Raw genomic sequence first — 16,381 nt, forward strand, 5'->3', positions numbered from 1 at the left:
TGCCCCCCCCCAGTTTTTGGGGTGCGCCCTCTGTTTTGAGTACTCCCTCTTTTGGGTACACTTTCTTTCTTGGGAAGCAATGCTCTATTTAGGGTGCCCCACTCTGTTTTGGGTGCTCCCCGTTTTTGGGTGCACCCCCTGATTTTGGGGCGGCTCCCCTTTGGGGGAACACTCAGCAGAGTTTTGGGTGCCCCCGCTCCTCGGGGTCCCCCCGGCCCCGGGTGACGCTGGGGACAGCCCGCGGGCCCCCGGGGTTGTTTGTGCAGCCGCTAACGAGCCCCGGGGGACAGGGCGGCAAAGGCACCTGTGATCACCTGTGAGAGCCCTCCCTGCACCTGTGATCACAGCACCTGCGTGTGGACCTGTGTGCCCTGTGTGTGCCATTCCTGCATCTGTGTGAGCGCCTGTGAGAGCCCTCCCTGCACCTGTGTGTGCCATGCCCGCAGCTGCCCGCACCTCTCAGCGTTCCCGCCTCCTGCTCGGGGACACCCCCACACAGACCCGGGGGTCGGTGCACCCCCAAATTGGGTGCAGGGTCCCCGGCACTGCGCCCCCCGTAGGCAGAGCCGGGCAGGGCAGGGCAGGGGGGGCCGGTGCGGCCCTGTCCCCTCTCCAAGGTGACCCCCCCCGTGTCCCCAGGTGACCCCCCCGGCACAGGGACCCGCAGGGTGCACACAGAGCCCACCCGAGCACGGCCATGGCACGGATCCCCCGGCAGAGCCGCTTGGACCCCCGGCACGGATTCCCGCGGACCGTCCCCCTGCACTGTCCCGACCCCGGCTCTGACCCCGGGACCCCCCCACACTGACACCCCCCCGCCACGGTCCGTCCCCCTGCGCTGTCCGGACCCCCGAGACCCCCCGGCACTGCCCCCCCCCCCCCCCAGACCCCTCCAGACCCCCCCGGCCCCCCCCTTACCTGCCCTCCCCCTGTCCCGCGGGGGTCACCTCGCCCTCAGGGGGGTCTGGGGGGGCTTCCATGGCGCGGGGGGGGGGTCCCGGAGGGATCCCGCGGGTGCCGGGGGGGGTCCGTGGGCGCCGCTGCCGGCGGGACCCGCTGCCGCGGGACGGGGGGGACGTGGAGGGCGGTGCCGCCCCCTCGGCTCCGCCCACCTCGTGGAGGTTCGGCCGCGACGCGGGGGAAACTGAGGCACGGGGCAGCGCGGGGGTCGTTCCCCGTTCGCGGGGAGGTCACGGAGGGGAGGACACACACAGGGGGCTCCACCCCCGCGCCCTCCACTCGCCGCGTCCCCGCCCTCCCCCGGCCCCACCGTGGGGGGGTCGCACTCTCAGCCCCTCCTGAGCCGCGCAGGGGGGACACGCGTGGGACCGCGACACGCGGGGGTCCCACGGGGGGTCGTAGCCTTTTTGCCCCCCCCTACATCCCCGGGCCATTTGCAGCCGCGGCAGCTGCCGGGGATTAACGCGGCCGGGATTACGGGGGGATTTGGGAGGGGGGCGAGGGAAGGGCAGGAAGGTAACGGGGGGGGGCGTGCTGCTGCGCCCAGCGCTCCCAGTATAAACCAGTATAACCCAGCTATCCCAGTGTGTCCGAACGCATTGCACACGGTTCTTCCACAGCTCCCCAGTGCTTCCCCAGATTTCCCAGTACATCTCAGTACATGCCAGTTCACCTCGGCACTCCCCGGTGCTCTCAGCATTCCCCAGTGTTCCCAGCACAGCCTCGAATGCCCCTCGGTAGGGCCCCGTGTGCCCCAGCGCTCCCAGTACAAACCAGCACACCGTGCTGCCAGCGCTCCCAGTGCCCCCCGCCGTCCCCGTGCCCCCCAGCGCTACTACTGGGAGTGTCACCGAGCCGGTGCCACCCGCCGGAGGTGACCCGCCGGTGCCGGTGACCCCGGGGATTAGCGACAAACGCCCGCTCAAGCCTCTTAGCGGGGGCCGCCCATGGCCACGGGGTCACGCGTGGGGGAAGGGCCCCCCTCAGGGACCCCCCACGACACCCAGGGGACCGCGGTGCCCTCTGCACCCCCAAACCCCACGTGCGGCACTGGGACCCCACGGCACCCTGGTGGCACGCCGGGGACCCTGGTGGCACCCTGGGGACACCCAAGAGACCGTCCGCCCCCCAGGACCCATCACCCCTGCCCTCGGCACCCTCCCCACGCGGGGCAGGGAGACCCCGCGCCCCCCTCAGGGGGCAGCGCAGGCTGGGGCCGCTGGAGGGACGCGGCGCCTTTAAGGGGCGTGGTCAGCGATACACCGCCCCCAGGGGCTGGGCCACAGGAAACGCGGGAAACGCCCAAATGGGAGCGGGGCGGGGACTGTGACAACCTCTTAGGATACCCCAGTGACCCTCTCGGTGCGAACCAGCGGCCCCCAGTGACTTCCAGTTCCAACCAGTGCATCCCAGTAACTCCCCAGTGCCCTCCGAGCGCTTCCCAGCGGCCCCCAGCGCCGACCAGTACATCCCAGTATGTCCCAGCCCTCCCCAGTTACCACCGGTGTCTTTCCAGCTGTTTATTGTGCCCCCCCCGAGCGCGGCCGCCCCCCCGCGCCCCCCTCAGCACTCGATGGAGTCCTCGAGCAGCTGCAGCAGCGGGGGCGGCACTCGGGGGTCGCTGCCCGGCCCCTCCTCCAGGCTCTCCTCGCTCACCTCCTCCAGCGCCGGCAGCACCCCCAGGGCCCCCCCCCGCCGCCCCCCGGGCACAGGGCTGCCCCCGCCCTCCGCGGGTCCCCCCGAGACCTCGCCGGGGCTGGGGGCGCGGGGGGCGGTGGGGCTGGCGCTGGGCGGCGGCGACCCCGCTGGGGATCCCCCCCCTGGCGAGGCCCCCCCCGGCCGTCCCACGGAGTTGGCCTGGGGTTTGGGGGCGGGGGGCGGCTGGGGGGCCGGCGGGGGAGGCGGCGGAGGCGGCGGCGGGGGCGGGGGGGGCGGCGGGAGGGCCTCCCCCACCTCGCTGTAGCCCTCGTTGGGGTAGTAGAGCCGGGGGGGGCTCGGGGGGGACTTGCCGGCCTGCACCTGCGGGGGAGAAGAGGGGTCAGAGGGGCCAGGGGACACCCCCCACACCCGACACCCCCCCGGGACACCCTCCCACGCGGGGACCCTCCATGGGAAGCCCCGCCCAGCGCCCCGACCGCCCCCACGGTGGCCCGCCTGCACAAGGACCCTCCAGAGGCACCCCCATGAGGACCCCCAGTGCTCCAACCCCTGCCCAGACCAGGGATTCCCCCGTGGGACCCCCCAGGGCCCTGCTGGGACAGAACCCCCCCATGGGACCCCCCAGGCACCTCGAGCTCCCCAGGACTCCCTGCGGGATCCCCCATCACAGGGACCCTCAAGCCCCCCAGCATCCTCACCTTACCCATGGGACCCCCCCGCGCCCCAAGGTCTCCCCAGCACCCCGGACCCTCTTGGAGGCTCCCAGCACCCCGACCCCCCCAACAGGACCCGTCATGGGACCCCCCCAGCACAGCCACCCCCAGCACCCCAATCCCGGCCCAGCACCCCGACCTTCCCCATGGGACCCCTCCTAATGGGACCCCCCTGGCACAGGGGACCCCATATCCTCCTTTTTGGGAGGGTCGGAGCAGAGTGGCTCTCGCCCCCCACCCCCCAGCACTTTTTGGGTGATCGCCCCCTCCCCCCCACTCACCGGCTGGAACCATCTCAGGCTCTGTGGGGGGGAACGGGGGGGTCAGCCGGGAAACTGAGGCACGGGGGGCTCCCTCCTTCCCGCAGCCCCCAGACCCGGGTACCCCCTTCAGAACCTTCCCCCCCAAGCCAGCAGAGCCCCCATCCCACAGCCCCCCCAGACACAAGAGACGCCCTTCCTTCCCAGCCCCCCCAAAACAGGGCACCCACTTTCCTCCCACTGGAGGGTCCCCCGGTCCCGCAGCGCCCCCCTTGACCCGGGGACCCCTCCCCTGCCCCCGAGAGCCGGGAGTGGGATGAGGGTGCGGGAGGTTTGGGGAGAGCTGGGGGTCTGCAGGGGTTTGGGGATGCGGGGTGCGGAAGGGTGTTGGGGGGCTCTGGGGGCGCAGGGGGCAGGCCGGGGGGGGCTGGGCAGAGCTAGGGGTGCCCCGGAGGAGCGGAGGGGGGGGGGGGTTGGAGGTGAGGAGGGTGTCGGGGATTCTGGGGGAGCACAGCCCGGGTTGGGGGGCCCCTACCACGTTGGGGTGCTTCTCGATGGCGAGCGCCGCCCGGTCCGCCGTGTGCTGCTGCCTCCGCCGCCGCCGCCGCGCCCGCAGCGCCAGGAGCGCCAGCAGGAGAAGGGCCCCGAGCAGGAGCAGCGCCCCTGCGCCCCCCGCCACCGCCCCCGCCGGCACCCCCCGCCCGGGGGGCGGCTCCGAGGGGTCCCGCGGGGCTGCGCGACAGAGGGGACACGTCAAGGGAGAGGGACATCACTGGGGGAGCGCGGGGAGCGGGCGGGGACACACTCTGGCACGTCCCGGGGGGCCTCCGAGGGGTCCGGGGGGGCTGCGCAGCGTGTCAGCAGACGGGCACGGCTGGGGGGCGCGGGGAGGGGGGGACCACATCACATCCCACATCGCAGTACGGGGAGGCCTGGGGGCCTTGTCACCTCGGGGAGCTCAGGGAAAACCCATCACGAGGGGGACACAATGCGGGAGGGCTCCTTCTCACCCGCCGGCACTCTGGGGGCTACCCCAACGCCAGGGGCAGAGGAGTCCCTGGGGGTGCCCAACGCCTTGGGGCAGGGAGAATCCCTGGAAAGAGTCCCTGGGGAGTGTCCCAGTGCCGTGGGGGTGGTCACGGAGGGGTCCCTGGGGGGTTTCGGTGGGGGGTGTCCCTCATCCGTACCGGCCTGCCCCGGCCACAGCACCTCCAGCTCCACCGTCGTGTTCGAGGTCTCGCCCGATTCCTCGTCCCGCGCCAGCACCTGAGGGGGACGCGGCATGGAGGGGACAGGGGGACGTGGTGACGACAGGGCACACGCGGGGACATGGCTGTGGCACCGGGGGGACGTGGAGGTGCCCCCACGCCTCAGTGTCCTCTCTGTCCCGTCCCCGTGTCACCTCTCCGATGCCACCCAGCCCTTGGTGCCCCTCCAGTACTCACAGCCTCCAATTCCCACCGTGCCCACCCAGCGCCCCCCGTGCCCCTCAGTCTTGCCATGCCCCCTCATCTCCCCAGCCCCCCGGTGCCCCCGGCTCCCCGTGCCCTCCTGCCCCCACGCTCACCTGCAGGAGGTAGCTCTGCCCGGGCCGCAGCTGATCCGCCTGGGCCACCAGGAGCCCGTTGGGCATCACCTGGAACAGCTGCTGGCTCTGGTTGGCTCCGTGGCTCAGGGTGTAGCGCACCTGGGGGTTCACCCCCTGCGGGGAGGGGGGCTCAGGTCCTGCCCGCGCCCGTCCTCACCCACTACCTGCATCGCTGCCACACCTCTACCTGCATCCCTTTCCTGTGTTCCCTACCTGCATCCCTACCCACCCCTAGCTGTCCCTCTGCCCGCACCCCCTTCCTGCACCTCCTGCCCTCACCTTGTCTACACCCTCACCTTGTCTGCACCCTGACCTGCATCCTACCTGCCTCCATACCTGTACCCTCACCTGCACCACTCCCCGCCCCCTGCCCGCCCCTACCTGCATCCTCTGTTCACACCTTGCCCGCCCCCTCATCTGCCCCCCTGTCCCGCTCACCTCGGGGAAGTCGGGGTCGTGTGCGCGCAGGGCGAGCACCTGCCCGCCGAAGGTGAGCAGCAGCGCGGCGCGGCGCGGGGCCGCGGGCACGAACGCGCGGTACCGGGCGCGGGGGAAGCGCGGCGGGTGCCGGTTCGGGGCCAGGACCCGCACCAGGGCCCGCGCCACCGCGTACTTGGAGGGGTCGTTCACCTGCGAGGCCTGCGGGGACACACGGTAACAGGACACGGGGACGTTGGGGGGACACAGAGGGGGCACATGGGGACACGGGAAAGAGACACACGGGGGAACGTTGGGACATGGGGGGAACATTGAAGGACACAGGGGTGTGGAGTGTGGAGAGACACAGGGGACACCCAGGTCACTCACTGCCACCAGCTTCCTGCATCCATGAGGGCTTCCTGGAGTACCCCAGGCAGCTCTCACCATCCCAGGGACCTCCATCTCCCTGGGGACTCCCATCCTCCTGGGGAGCCCCATCTCCCCAGAGACCCCCACCTCAGGTCTCCCATCTCCCTGAGTGTCTCTCAATCTCCCCAGGCCTCCCAAGCCCCCCGAGCCCCCCGCCCACCATGACGCTGAGGCAGATCTCGGGGGTCTGGCGGCTGCTCTCCACCGCCCGCAGCAGCGTGATGGCCCCGGTCACATTGTCGATGTGGAACCTGCTGCTCTCCTGACCTGGGGGGGCACAGAAATGGAGACCCTCCCCGAGACCACTCCACTCACTCTCGGGCCCCCTCACCTGAATCCTGCCCGGGGCACTGTGGGAAACTCTCCCCGGGGCAGCCTCCCCTGGGGGGGGGCCGTGATGTTCCCCCCATCCACCCTGGATCTTCAAGGTGGGGAGGACTCCCCTTATTTTGAAAGGGGGGAAAGCGCGGGCCGGGCGTTATTAACCCTTTGAACCCCAGTAGGGGGGTGTTAACCCCTCTGGTGCTGGAGCACCCTTGGGTGCACCAGGGGTTGATCCGCACCCTGCAGCCCCCCCGCGCTCGAGAGGGGGATTAGGACCCCCCCCACACCCCCCCACACCCCGCCCCAGCTCAATCCCTTTATTCAATTTGCCCCAATTGGATTGTGTTGACTCGGACCCCCCGGGATAGGGTCTCCTGGTGGGACACCCCCATCATGGAGACCCCCCCATCACCACAGACACCCCCCACGGGGACCCCCGGGGGCCCTGCCAGGGATTGAGGGGCACAGGGCCCTGAGGACACCTCCGGGTACCATGGCTACCTCTGCCCACCCGTGTCCCCGCCTTGCCGTGTCCGTACTGTGGTGTCTCTGTCGCTGTGTTCCTGCCCACACGTCTGTCTCTAGCTGTGTCCCCACCCCCCTGCCCTGCCGTGTCTGTGCGTCGCTGTCCCTGACCCTCGTGTCCCCCGTGTCCCCCTGTCCCCCGTTACCTGCCAGCAGGGAGTAGGTGATGGCCGCCCGCAGCCCCCTATCTCCGTCTTCGGCATAGACGGCGCCGGGGCTGAAGCTCAGGGGACCCGCCTGGGGACAAGGAGGGGACACGGAGGTGTCCGGCTGAGCCCCGCGGGCCCCCCCCAAGCCCCGCTTCCCCGCGGTGTCCCCGCGGCCCCGTGTCCCACCTGGAGCTGGCCCTCGGTGACGTTGGCGGTGTAGACGGGGCTGGTGCAGACCGGGGGGCTGTGGGGGGCGCGGGGGGTGCAGGGCAGGAACTGGGGGTACTGGTCATCCCCGTCCAGGACATTGACCCGCACCCGCGCCGAGGCGTTGAACCGCTCCCTGGTGTTCATCTCCTGCAGGCAAAAAACGGGGCACGGGACGCCCCAAAACCTGCTGGGGGAGGCACAGAGAGGAGCAGGGACCCTTACGGCATGGGGACTAGCCACGGGACAGAGAACTCCAGGGAACAGGGACCCCCACGGCGCAGGGACACCACTGAATGGGGACTCCACAGGCACAGGGAATCCCCAGAGAACAGGGACCCCCCACGGGACACGGATCGCCATGTAAAGGGGACCTCGAGGGACAGGACCCTCAGCCCCAGGCAGGAGTAGGGGTCTCGCCCAGGGCCGTGGGGTCCCGCCGAGTTCCCACCACGGCGTGGGGGTGCCCGGGGGGAGCCGGGGGGGATGGCAGGGCGGGGGCGGGGCGTTGGAGGGGGGAGGGGGCGCAGGTGGCCCATTAAGGAAATGAGGGGGATTGAGGGCAGGTGACAGGATCACGTCACCCCCAATTAGCGGGGCCGGCGGGGACGGCCGGCGGGCGTGGGGGGGCGGGAAGGCTGGGGGGGACCCCCACTTGTGTGACCCTCCCGTGTCACGGCCGTGCCGGGAGGGCGCGACCCCGGGGAGGTGTGCGGTGGGCAGCGGGACCCCAGACCCGCGGGTGGGGGTCTCTGTGGGGGTGGGGCGGGCCTGGGGTCCTCCCCGGGGCCAGGGGTGGGTGCCAGGTCCCCATTCACGAGGGTGGGCAGGGGTCCCACCAATGGGGATCTCGTGTCAGGATCCTGCACCAGGGTCCCACAACTGGGGGGCTCACGGACGGGGGTCCGGTGTCAGAGTGCCGCGGGTGAGGGTCCCACGGACACGGGGAGAGACGGGAGACGCGGGGGGGCCACAGGCGGGAGGGCGGGGGTCTCACCACGGCCGTCACGACCACCTCGAGGTGCCGCCGGCTCTCGAAGTCCAGGGCCCGCGCCAGCACCACGCGGCCGCTGTTCGGGAGGTCGATGCGGAAGAAGCGGGCGTCGGGCTGGGGGGGGTCGGTCAGCCCGGCAGATGGCCCCGGCCCCCCCGCCGCCCCCGCCCCCGCCCCCGCCCCGGCTCACCGAGGCCGTGTCGATGACGTACATGAGCGTGTCCCCGTCCGCGTCCTCGGCCTGGGCGCTGAACACCACCGAGTGCACCGGCGCCAGCTGCCCGCGGGTGTCACCAGTAGTCCCGGGGGCCGCCAACACCCCCCGGGGTCCCCGAACGCCCCATGCTCCCCAAACAGACCCCGAAACAGCCACAAACACACCCAGGATTCCCAAACACACCCCGCCCCCCCAGACATCCCTGAGCTGCCTCATGGGGGTCACCAGGGGGTCCCTCAACACATCCAGCATTCACAAACACACAGAATATCCCCATTCCTACTTTGAGGTGTCCCCATCCCTTCTGGGCACCCAGGCTGTCACAAACGCTGTCCTTGTGCCCATGCCCTTCACTGTGGCCATGACCCTGACCATCCCTGTCCCCAGTCTGTGCCCACAGCCATCTCTGTCCTGGTGACCATCCCTGCCCCACCACCATGTCCATGTCCCTGACATGTCACCACCCCAGTCTCCAACACGAGCCCGCAGTGCCACTGTCACCTCGCTGACGTTGTGGGTGAGGACAGTGGCCCCCTGGAAGTGGGGCCGGTTGTCGTTCTCATTGAGGACCTGTACAATGATCCGGAACTCGACCTGCCAGCGGCGTGGGGGAGGGACACGGGGAGTGACCAGGGTGGGACTGGGCCCCACAGAGCTCCCCAGGGTCCCCACTGTGTGTGGCCATACCGGGGAGGAGCCGTCCTCGGCACAGGTCAGGGCCACCATCAGCACCGGAGACTCCAGTTCCTGCAGGAGACAAGGTTTGGGGCACTGGGACATGGGGTGACAGGGGGGACTGCCCCACGGGGATGTGCTGGGGTCCCCAGCCAAGCAGGGGCAGGAGGACTCAGCACAGAAGGAGCATGAAGGGATGGACATGGGATGGATGGAGGAGGATGGACTCGGGATGGGCACAAGGAGGAGGATGGATGGAACATGGGCAGATGATAGCAAACCCAAGATAGAAGGAGTGTGAGTGACAGACACAGGATGGATACAAGTGGGTGGGAGATGGAGGGATGGGCACAGGATGGACAAAGGATGAAAGGAGGATGGACCCAGGAAGGATGCAGGGTGGATGTAGGATGGACACAGGTGGGTGTGGGATGGACACAGGTGGGTGGAAGATGGATGCAGGTGGATGATGGAGGTAGATGGACACAGTAAGGGTGGAGGACGGACACAGCATAGGTGGGAGTGGATTCAGGATGGACAGTGGACACGGGAAAGATGCAGGGTGGACATAGGATGGACACAGGTGGATGTAGGATGGGCACAGGTGGAAGATGGAGGTAGGTGGACACGGTGGGTGAAGAATGGACACAGCATGGGTGGGAGTGGATTCAGGATGGACATTGGATGCAGGATGGATGCAGGATGGACACAGATGGACACCCGACAAACAGAGGACGGCTGGAGCAGGGCAGGTGCCCGGGGGGTGTGCCTGCGGTGTCACCTCACGGTCCAGCGCCCTCCCGGCCGAGACGTTGAGCCGGACGCTGCGCCCGTCCAGGTAGAACCATGCGGCGTCGGCGCCCACCAGGCAGAGCTGGAGCCCGGCGCCGCCCCCCGCGTCCCCCGGCGGGGGCAGCCGCGCCACCAGGCTCCCGTGGGCGCTGTTCTCCGCGATCTCCGTGAACAGGTTCCCGAACCCGCTGCACCCGTCGCCCAGGGCTGCCATTGCCGCGCCGGGGATGGGCACACGGGTGTCCGTGGGGTGTGGCCTCGAGGGTCCCCAACTCTGGGATCCCCGTGTCCCTCTCCTTGGACCCCCTCTCCCCCCGTTCCCTGCTGACACCTGCAGGGTCTCTCGTGTCCCCGCCCCAGGTCCGCACATCCCCAGACCAACAACCCCATCCGCATTCCCACCTCTCCCCTCAGCCTCCACCGTGTCCCCACGACCCAAGTCCCACTTCCTGGACCCCCAGCACGGTCTCTCCTGTGTTCCCCGGGTCCGCACCCCTTGGTCCTCACCCCCAAGTCTCCGTCCCCAGGAGCCCAGCGGTCTGCTGGTCTGCGCTGGGTCAACTCCAGCGGTCCTGCACTCAGGTGACATCCTTGGGCCTCCCCAGGGTCCTCTGTGTCCCCATGCCCTGGGGTCCTACCTCTTACAGTTGCTACTCCCAGGGTCCCCTTCCCATGTCCCCAAGTCCCCATTTCCCGGTGACCTCATCCCTTTGGGCCCCCATTTGCCACTCCCAGGGTCCCCTGCTTGGGTCCCCACCAGACGCCCTCGGGGCCCTCCTAGCCCCGGTGTCCCCCTCAGGTGCCCTCTGTCCGCCAGCCCCCCAGACGCTCACCTGTGGCCAGGTGCAGCGCCAGGCAGGCGGCCAGGAGCGCCGGGCAGGACGCGGCCGCCATGGGGACACGGGGACCTCGGGGGGCGCCTGTGGCGGGGGAGAGAGGAGCGGGGCTGACACCTCCGGCCCCGCGCCCCTGTCCCCAGCCCCTCCGCAATGTCCCTCCAGCCGGACAGCCCCGGCGACAGCACTGTCACCACCCCGGGGTCCCCTTTCCCTGGCCCCTGGGCCCATGTCCTCATCCCTGTCCCCCTGCCAGCTCCCCTCTCATGGCACCCCCAGCGCTGCCACCGCTCTGGGGTCCCCTTCCTCTGGGACTCTCGTGCTTCGTCCCTCTGCCCGTGTCACCCACCCGGGCCGCCATGCCCAGAGTCCCCTTCCCCAGGACCCCAGGGTGCTGCCTCTGTCCCCGGCGCATGTCCCCAGGGTCCTCGCCCGCATGTCCCTGTCCCCGCCCGAGGGTCTCACCGGCAGGTGCCGGGCCGGGACGGCTGCTCACCGTGGGACAGTCGTGTCCCCCCTCCTTGTCCCCCTCGTGTCCCCCGGGAGTTCTCCCTGCGCTCCCATCAAGAATCCCACTTGTGTCTCCCTAACGCCCCGCGCTCCACATTGTGCGACTCCCCCCGCCTGGGGGTCCGCAGGGGGACCCACAGCCTTCCCCGCGCTTGGCAATGGGAGCCATATGGCGGCCCCCCCAATTAACGGCAGGTAATCAGGGCAGGGGAAGGGGGGGCGCTCCCCATCTGCCACCTCGACCGTCCCCGGCACCGGGATGGGGGATCACCCACGCCGCTTCCCCAAGGACCCCCTCCCTGTTGGGGGGCAGAGGAGGAGTCGGGGGAGGAGGACTCCCCTTCCCACCCTGCTGTCCCCGGGCGTCACCGCGCTCGTGTGTCACCCCCGGGGCAGAGGACCCCCGTGTCCGGAACGTCCCCTCAACCCGGAACACCCTCCCCGGGATCACGGCCACTCAGAGGCCCCTTCCCCCGTAGCCCCCGGCCGCCCCATAGCCCCCGGCCCCCGCCCCCCCGTACCTGCCCGGCGCCGCCGCCCCCGGCGCTGCTGCCCCGGCCCGGCGGGACGGGGGGGCGGGGGCGGGGCCGGCGGGGGCGGGGCTGAGGGCGGGGCTGACCCGGGACCGGCGACCGGGATCTGAGCCCTGCCCGCCCTGGGGGCTGCGGCCTGAGCAGCATCTGCACCGCCTGGGCCTCACCTGCATCACCTGCACCACCTGTCCTGACTGGGCACCACATGGACATTGCCTGCACCTGCATCACCTGCCCTGTCTGGGCATCATCCTCATCACCTGGGCATCACCTGAACTACCTGTCCTGCCTGGGCACCACCTGTATCCCTGGACTATACCTGGGCAGCACCTGCACCATCTGTCCTGCCTGGGGCACCACCTGGGCCTCGCCTGCATCACCTGCCCTGCCTTGGGCATCAGCTGCACCACCTGGGCATCACCCACCCTCCTGCACCTCCCGGGTGTCACTTTCATCACCTGCCCTGCCTGCACCTTGCAGGTATCCCCTGCTGGGATCTGCCCTGCCTGGTGCATGTCCCGCCCTGCCCTCAGCCCTTCCTGCCCGGAGCTCTATTTGCCCTGAACCCCACCTGCCCCATCTACCATGCCCGGGGACCACCTGCCCACCCCATTCCCTGCCTGCCCTGCCTGCACTTCAGATGTCACCTGTCTGTGCTGCCTTGGAGCATCACCTGTCACCTGCCTGCCCCACTTCTCCTACCTGCCTGAGGGCTCTTCCTGGGGCATGCCCTGCACACCTGGGACATCCCTTGCACACAGTACCTGCACTGCTGGGCTGTGCGTGGCCTGCCTGTGCTGCCTGCACAGGTATGGGCTCAGGGAGGGAGTGTGACCCTCCCTGCACACCTGGGAGGGGCTGTGACACTCCTGTGTACACCTGGGAGGGGCTGTGACACCCCTGTACACACCTGGGAGGGGCTGTGACTGCCCCCGTGCACACCTGTGGCCCCGTGTGAGGCTGGTGGGGGCGTGCCCCTCCTTGCACACTCGCGTGTCCCTGCTGAGCCACCGCCATAATCCGCTTTGAGGACAAAGAGGATGAGCTGGGGGGAGGGGGAAGTGACATGGGGGCCACCAAGGGGGGTGAAGTGCAGGTGTGAAAATGAGGTGAGAATGTGTGTGAAGCTGTGTGACACATCTGTGTGTGTGTGTGACAGTTGCGTGTGTGTGACAGCTCTGTGTGTGTGACCCAAGTGATCCCAACTAACCAAGCTCAGCCCTAGAGCTACCCCAGAGCTCCATCTCGAGGACCCCTAGCACTAACGGGGTGCTGGGGCAGCAAACGAGGGTCGGGGAGACCCCCAACCCTGGCGGTCGTGTGGGCAGGGCCCCGTGCTCCGTGTGCGACATTCTGGGTTCTCGGGGAGGGTTTCCTCACCCGAGATTTAGATTGTCCTTGGCCCTCTAAAAGCCCCGACACGCGTTGGTATAAAAAAGCAGAGTCTTCAAGGTTTGTTTTCAGGTTTCTCACGGCGTTTATTATTTGATATCTCAGAATTTTCTCCACTCCCAGCCAAGGTCAGGACAGTGGCTGGGACACGAGGCGACTGCTTCCCGATGGGATGTTCCCTTACATTTATACAGATAACTACAGGGCGGGTATTTACTATTTTGTACCAATACCTAGCACCCACACTAAAAGTGTCATTTCTACTTTGACCCAGTCCACTCTAACTACTTTGTGCCATCACCACCCCAAAAGATGGAGGACGAGGAAGAAGGAGAAGTACATGAGGTACCACCCAAATTCCACCATTTTGTCCCCATTTACCTCTATTCCATGAACCCTAAAACTACTGTATTTTGTATCTTCTACTGTGCTAAACTACTGTTTTCACATCCCGGTGGTTTGCAATTCCTTTCTCTGTGTTGGAAGCCTCCTCCATGGACTAAAATCAAACCCGGTGTTTTCCTGGGCTCTGTGCCAAGGTCTCCGAGCCCCCTGGACCGGCTCCACACCCCCCTGTCCAGGGCTCAAATTCCCTTCCTCGGGTTCCAGGTCATCCAAGGGGATGTCCTGGAGTCCAACACGGGTGAGGCCCCTGATGAGATCCCTGACCCGTTTTGGGACCGCCCAGGCTCCAGCACCTTCTCCAGAGCCAGGACAGCTCCTGGGAGCCGCAGTCCCGCTGGAGCACAGGGAATGTCCCGGATCCCGGGATCCCAAACGCGCTCCCGCGGTGGGAGCAGAGCCGGGGCTGCGGCTCCAGCGCTGCCCGGGCCGAGGGCACCGCGGGGGAAGGGGATGCGGGGTCCCGGCCGCCCCAGAGGGAGGAGCTGGTGACACAGGGGACATCCCTGGGTGCCAGCAGCAGCAGCTCAGGGTAGCACCTCCGGCACCTCCCGCACCTCCGCGTCCCTCGGGGCTCGAGCCGTTCCCATTCCCGCTCCGCTATTAAACCGCTTTTCCCTCCTCCCCGACTCCGCCCTCGTCTCCTCCCGACCCGCGGCCGCCCCGCTCGTTCTCGCTCCCGGCCCCGGCCCGGCCCCTCCCTGCCCCGCCCGGGCGGCGGAATGGCGCAGAGACCGCGGTCCTGGGGAGCACCAACAGCGTTATTGCAACAACAAACTCAGCTCCGGCGTGGGGAGGGCGCGGGGCGGGGGCGGGCAGGGACGGAGCAGCCCCGGGCGCTGGGGCCGCCCCGCGGCCGCGATTCCAGCGGGGAGCGCTCCGGGGCCGCGGCGGCCGGAGCTGGATCGGCTCCTCCTCCAGGTCAGCCCAGCTGGTCCCTCAGAAACTGCAAGAAATCCCTGAGCAGGTTACAGAATTTCACCAGGCTCTGGTACGGCACCGAGAGGAGCAGAAATCGGTCCGGCTCCGGTTTCGGTGTCGGCTCCTCCTCGGGCACCGGGGGCATGTTTGGCTCTGGTGTTGGAGCAGCTGTTCCTGCTGGGTGCAATCCCCTCTGGAGCAGGGTCGCAGTGCTGAGGCCCTGTCCCTGCGCTGTTCCCCCATTCCTGGCCCATCCTGGAATTGTGCCGGGATTGCCCAGGCTCGGGGGCAGCACCTGCACTCGGCCTGAGACGGGCACAGACCCAACTCACATTTGTTCAGGTTCGTTAGCAGGAAACCAACAAGTGGCATAGATAAAGACACACTGAGCAGGACACACTGACTGGGATACTCTGACCAGGACGTGACGGCCTGACCAGGACACATTCATCAGAATGCAGGGACCAGGACGCCCTGCCCAGGACATATCAATCAGCACACACTGATTAGGACATATTGACCAGGACATTCTGATCAGGACACTCCAATTAGGACCAACCAACCAGAACACATTCATCAGGATGCATGGACCAGGACACATTGACCAGGACATGCTGACCAGGACACACTGATCAGGTCACAAACACCTCCAGGCCAGCAGAGTCCTTGTGCCCATCACCTGCAGGAAGTTGAGGGTTCAGGTTGGGACACAGGGCCCAGGACAGGGTGTGGCCCCTGCTCACCACGGCTGGGGATCCTGGGGCCCTTGGTGCCACCAAGGCAGCGTCACCTGGCCTTGGGGAGCTTGGGCCACCAACTTTCCTTGTGGCCATCATGCTGCTGGTCAAGGGGGTGCTGTGGGTTGGCAGAGCAACCAAATCTCGTTAATGGCTTAACTGGATTGACCCAAAGGGGGAGAATGTGCACTGCCTGGACAGCGTAGCCTTAGCACCCTCCTCTGAAGTGGCTGAGATGAAGACCAGTTCCATTCCTACATCTTTGGCAATTCCTGCCATTGACACCCAGTGTCAGGTGTCAGAGCTCCTGGCTATCAAAAGCATCATTTTCCATTTCTGATTGGGGATTAATTATTTGTTTGTGCCGAGTGAACTGGGTGTGATTATGAGGCCAGCATTAATTACCACGGCTCCTTCCTGCGTGGCTGAACCTGTGCCCCGGGGCATCTCAACACTTCCCAAGGTCCATAATCTGGGGTGCTCAGCAGTAATTACCCCAAATGAGGGTGGCACCGGCAGGCTCTGAGGGCTTGTTCTGCTGATCACCCAAATTCAGCATCTAGCAGTGGTGAAGCCACTCAGTGACCTTATTTGTCGCCCACCAGTGAAATTACAATTGCAGATGGACTGGCCATGGAATCATGGAATCTCAGACTGGTCTGAGTTGGAAAAGACCAAGAGATGACGTTGTCCCACCCACCCACCATGGGCACCCCCATGTGGTGACACGTTGGCTGTCCCAGCCCTGGGCAGAGGAAATGAGCATCACTGGCTTCAGAAGCCACCTCATCATTATGTAACGGTGATTACGAGGGAAAGAAAATTAAAGGCGTTTGCCCCCCAAATTCTTCTCAATCCAGTGCCCTGCCTGCTGACACACTGAGTTTGACTCCAGGCTTGTCACCAAACAAGCAATCAAGATGAGGAACAAGGTGGGATCAAGGCTCCAGGGAACCCCATCCCAAAATTCCATCGCAGCTGCAGCCAGAGTTTTCTCGATCGGACATTGGGGACCAGCCAGAGCACCCCTCGGTGACCAGCCGTGTTGGAGGCGGTCCGGATGTGACCCATGGCCACGGGCCCTGCTCTGGGGGCTTTGCGGGGCTGGCACGCCCGGGGAAGGCGGTGGTGACAATTC

This window comes from Sylvia atricapilla, chromosome 5, assembly GCF_009819655.1.
Source record: "Sylvia atricapilla isolate bSylAtr1 chromosome 5, bSylAtr1.pri, whole genome shotgun sequence".
NCBI lineage: Eukaryota > Metazoa > Chordata > Aves > Passeriformes > Sylviidae > Sylvia > Sylvia atricapilla.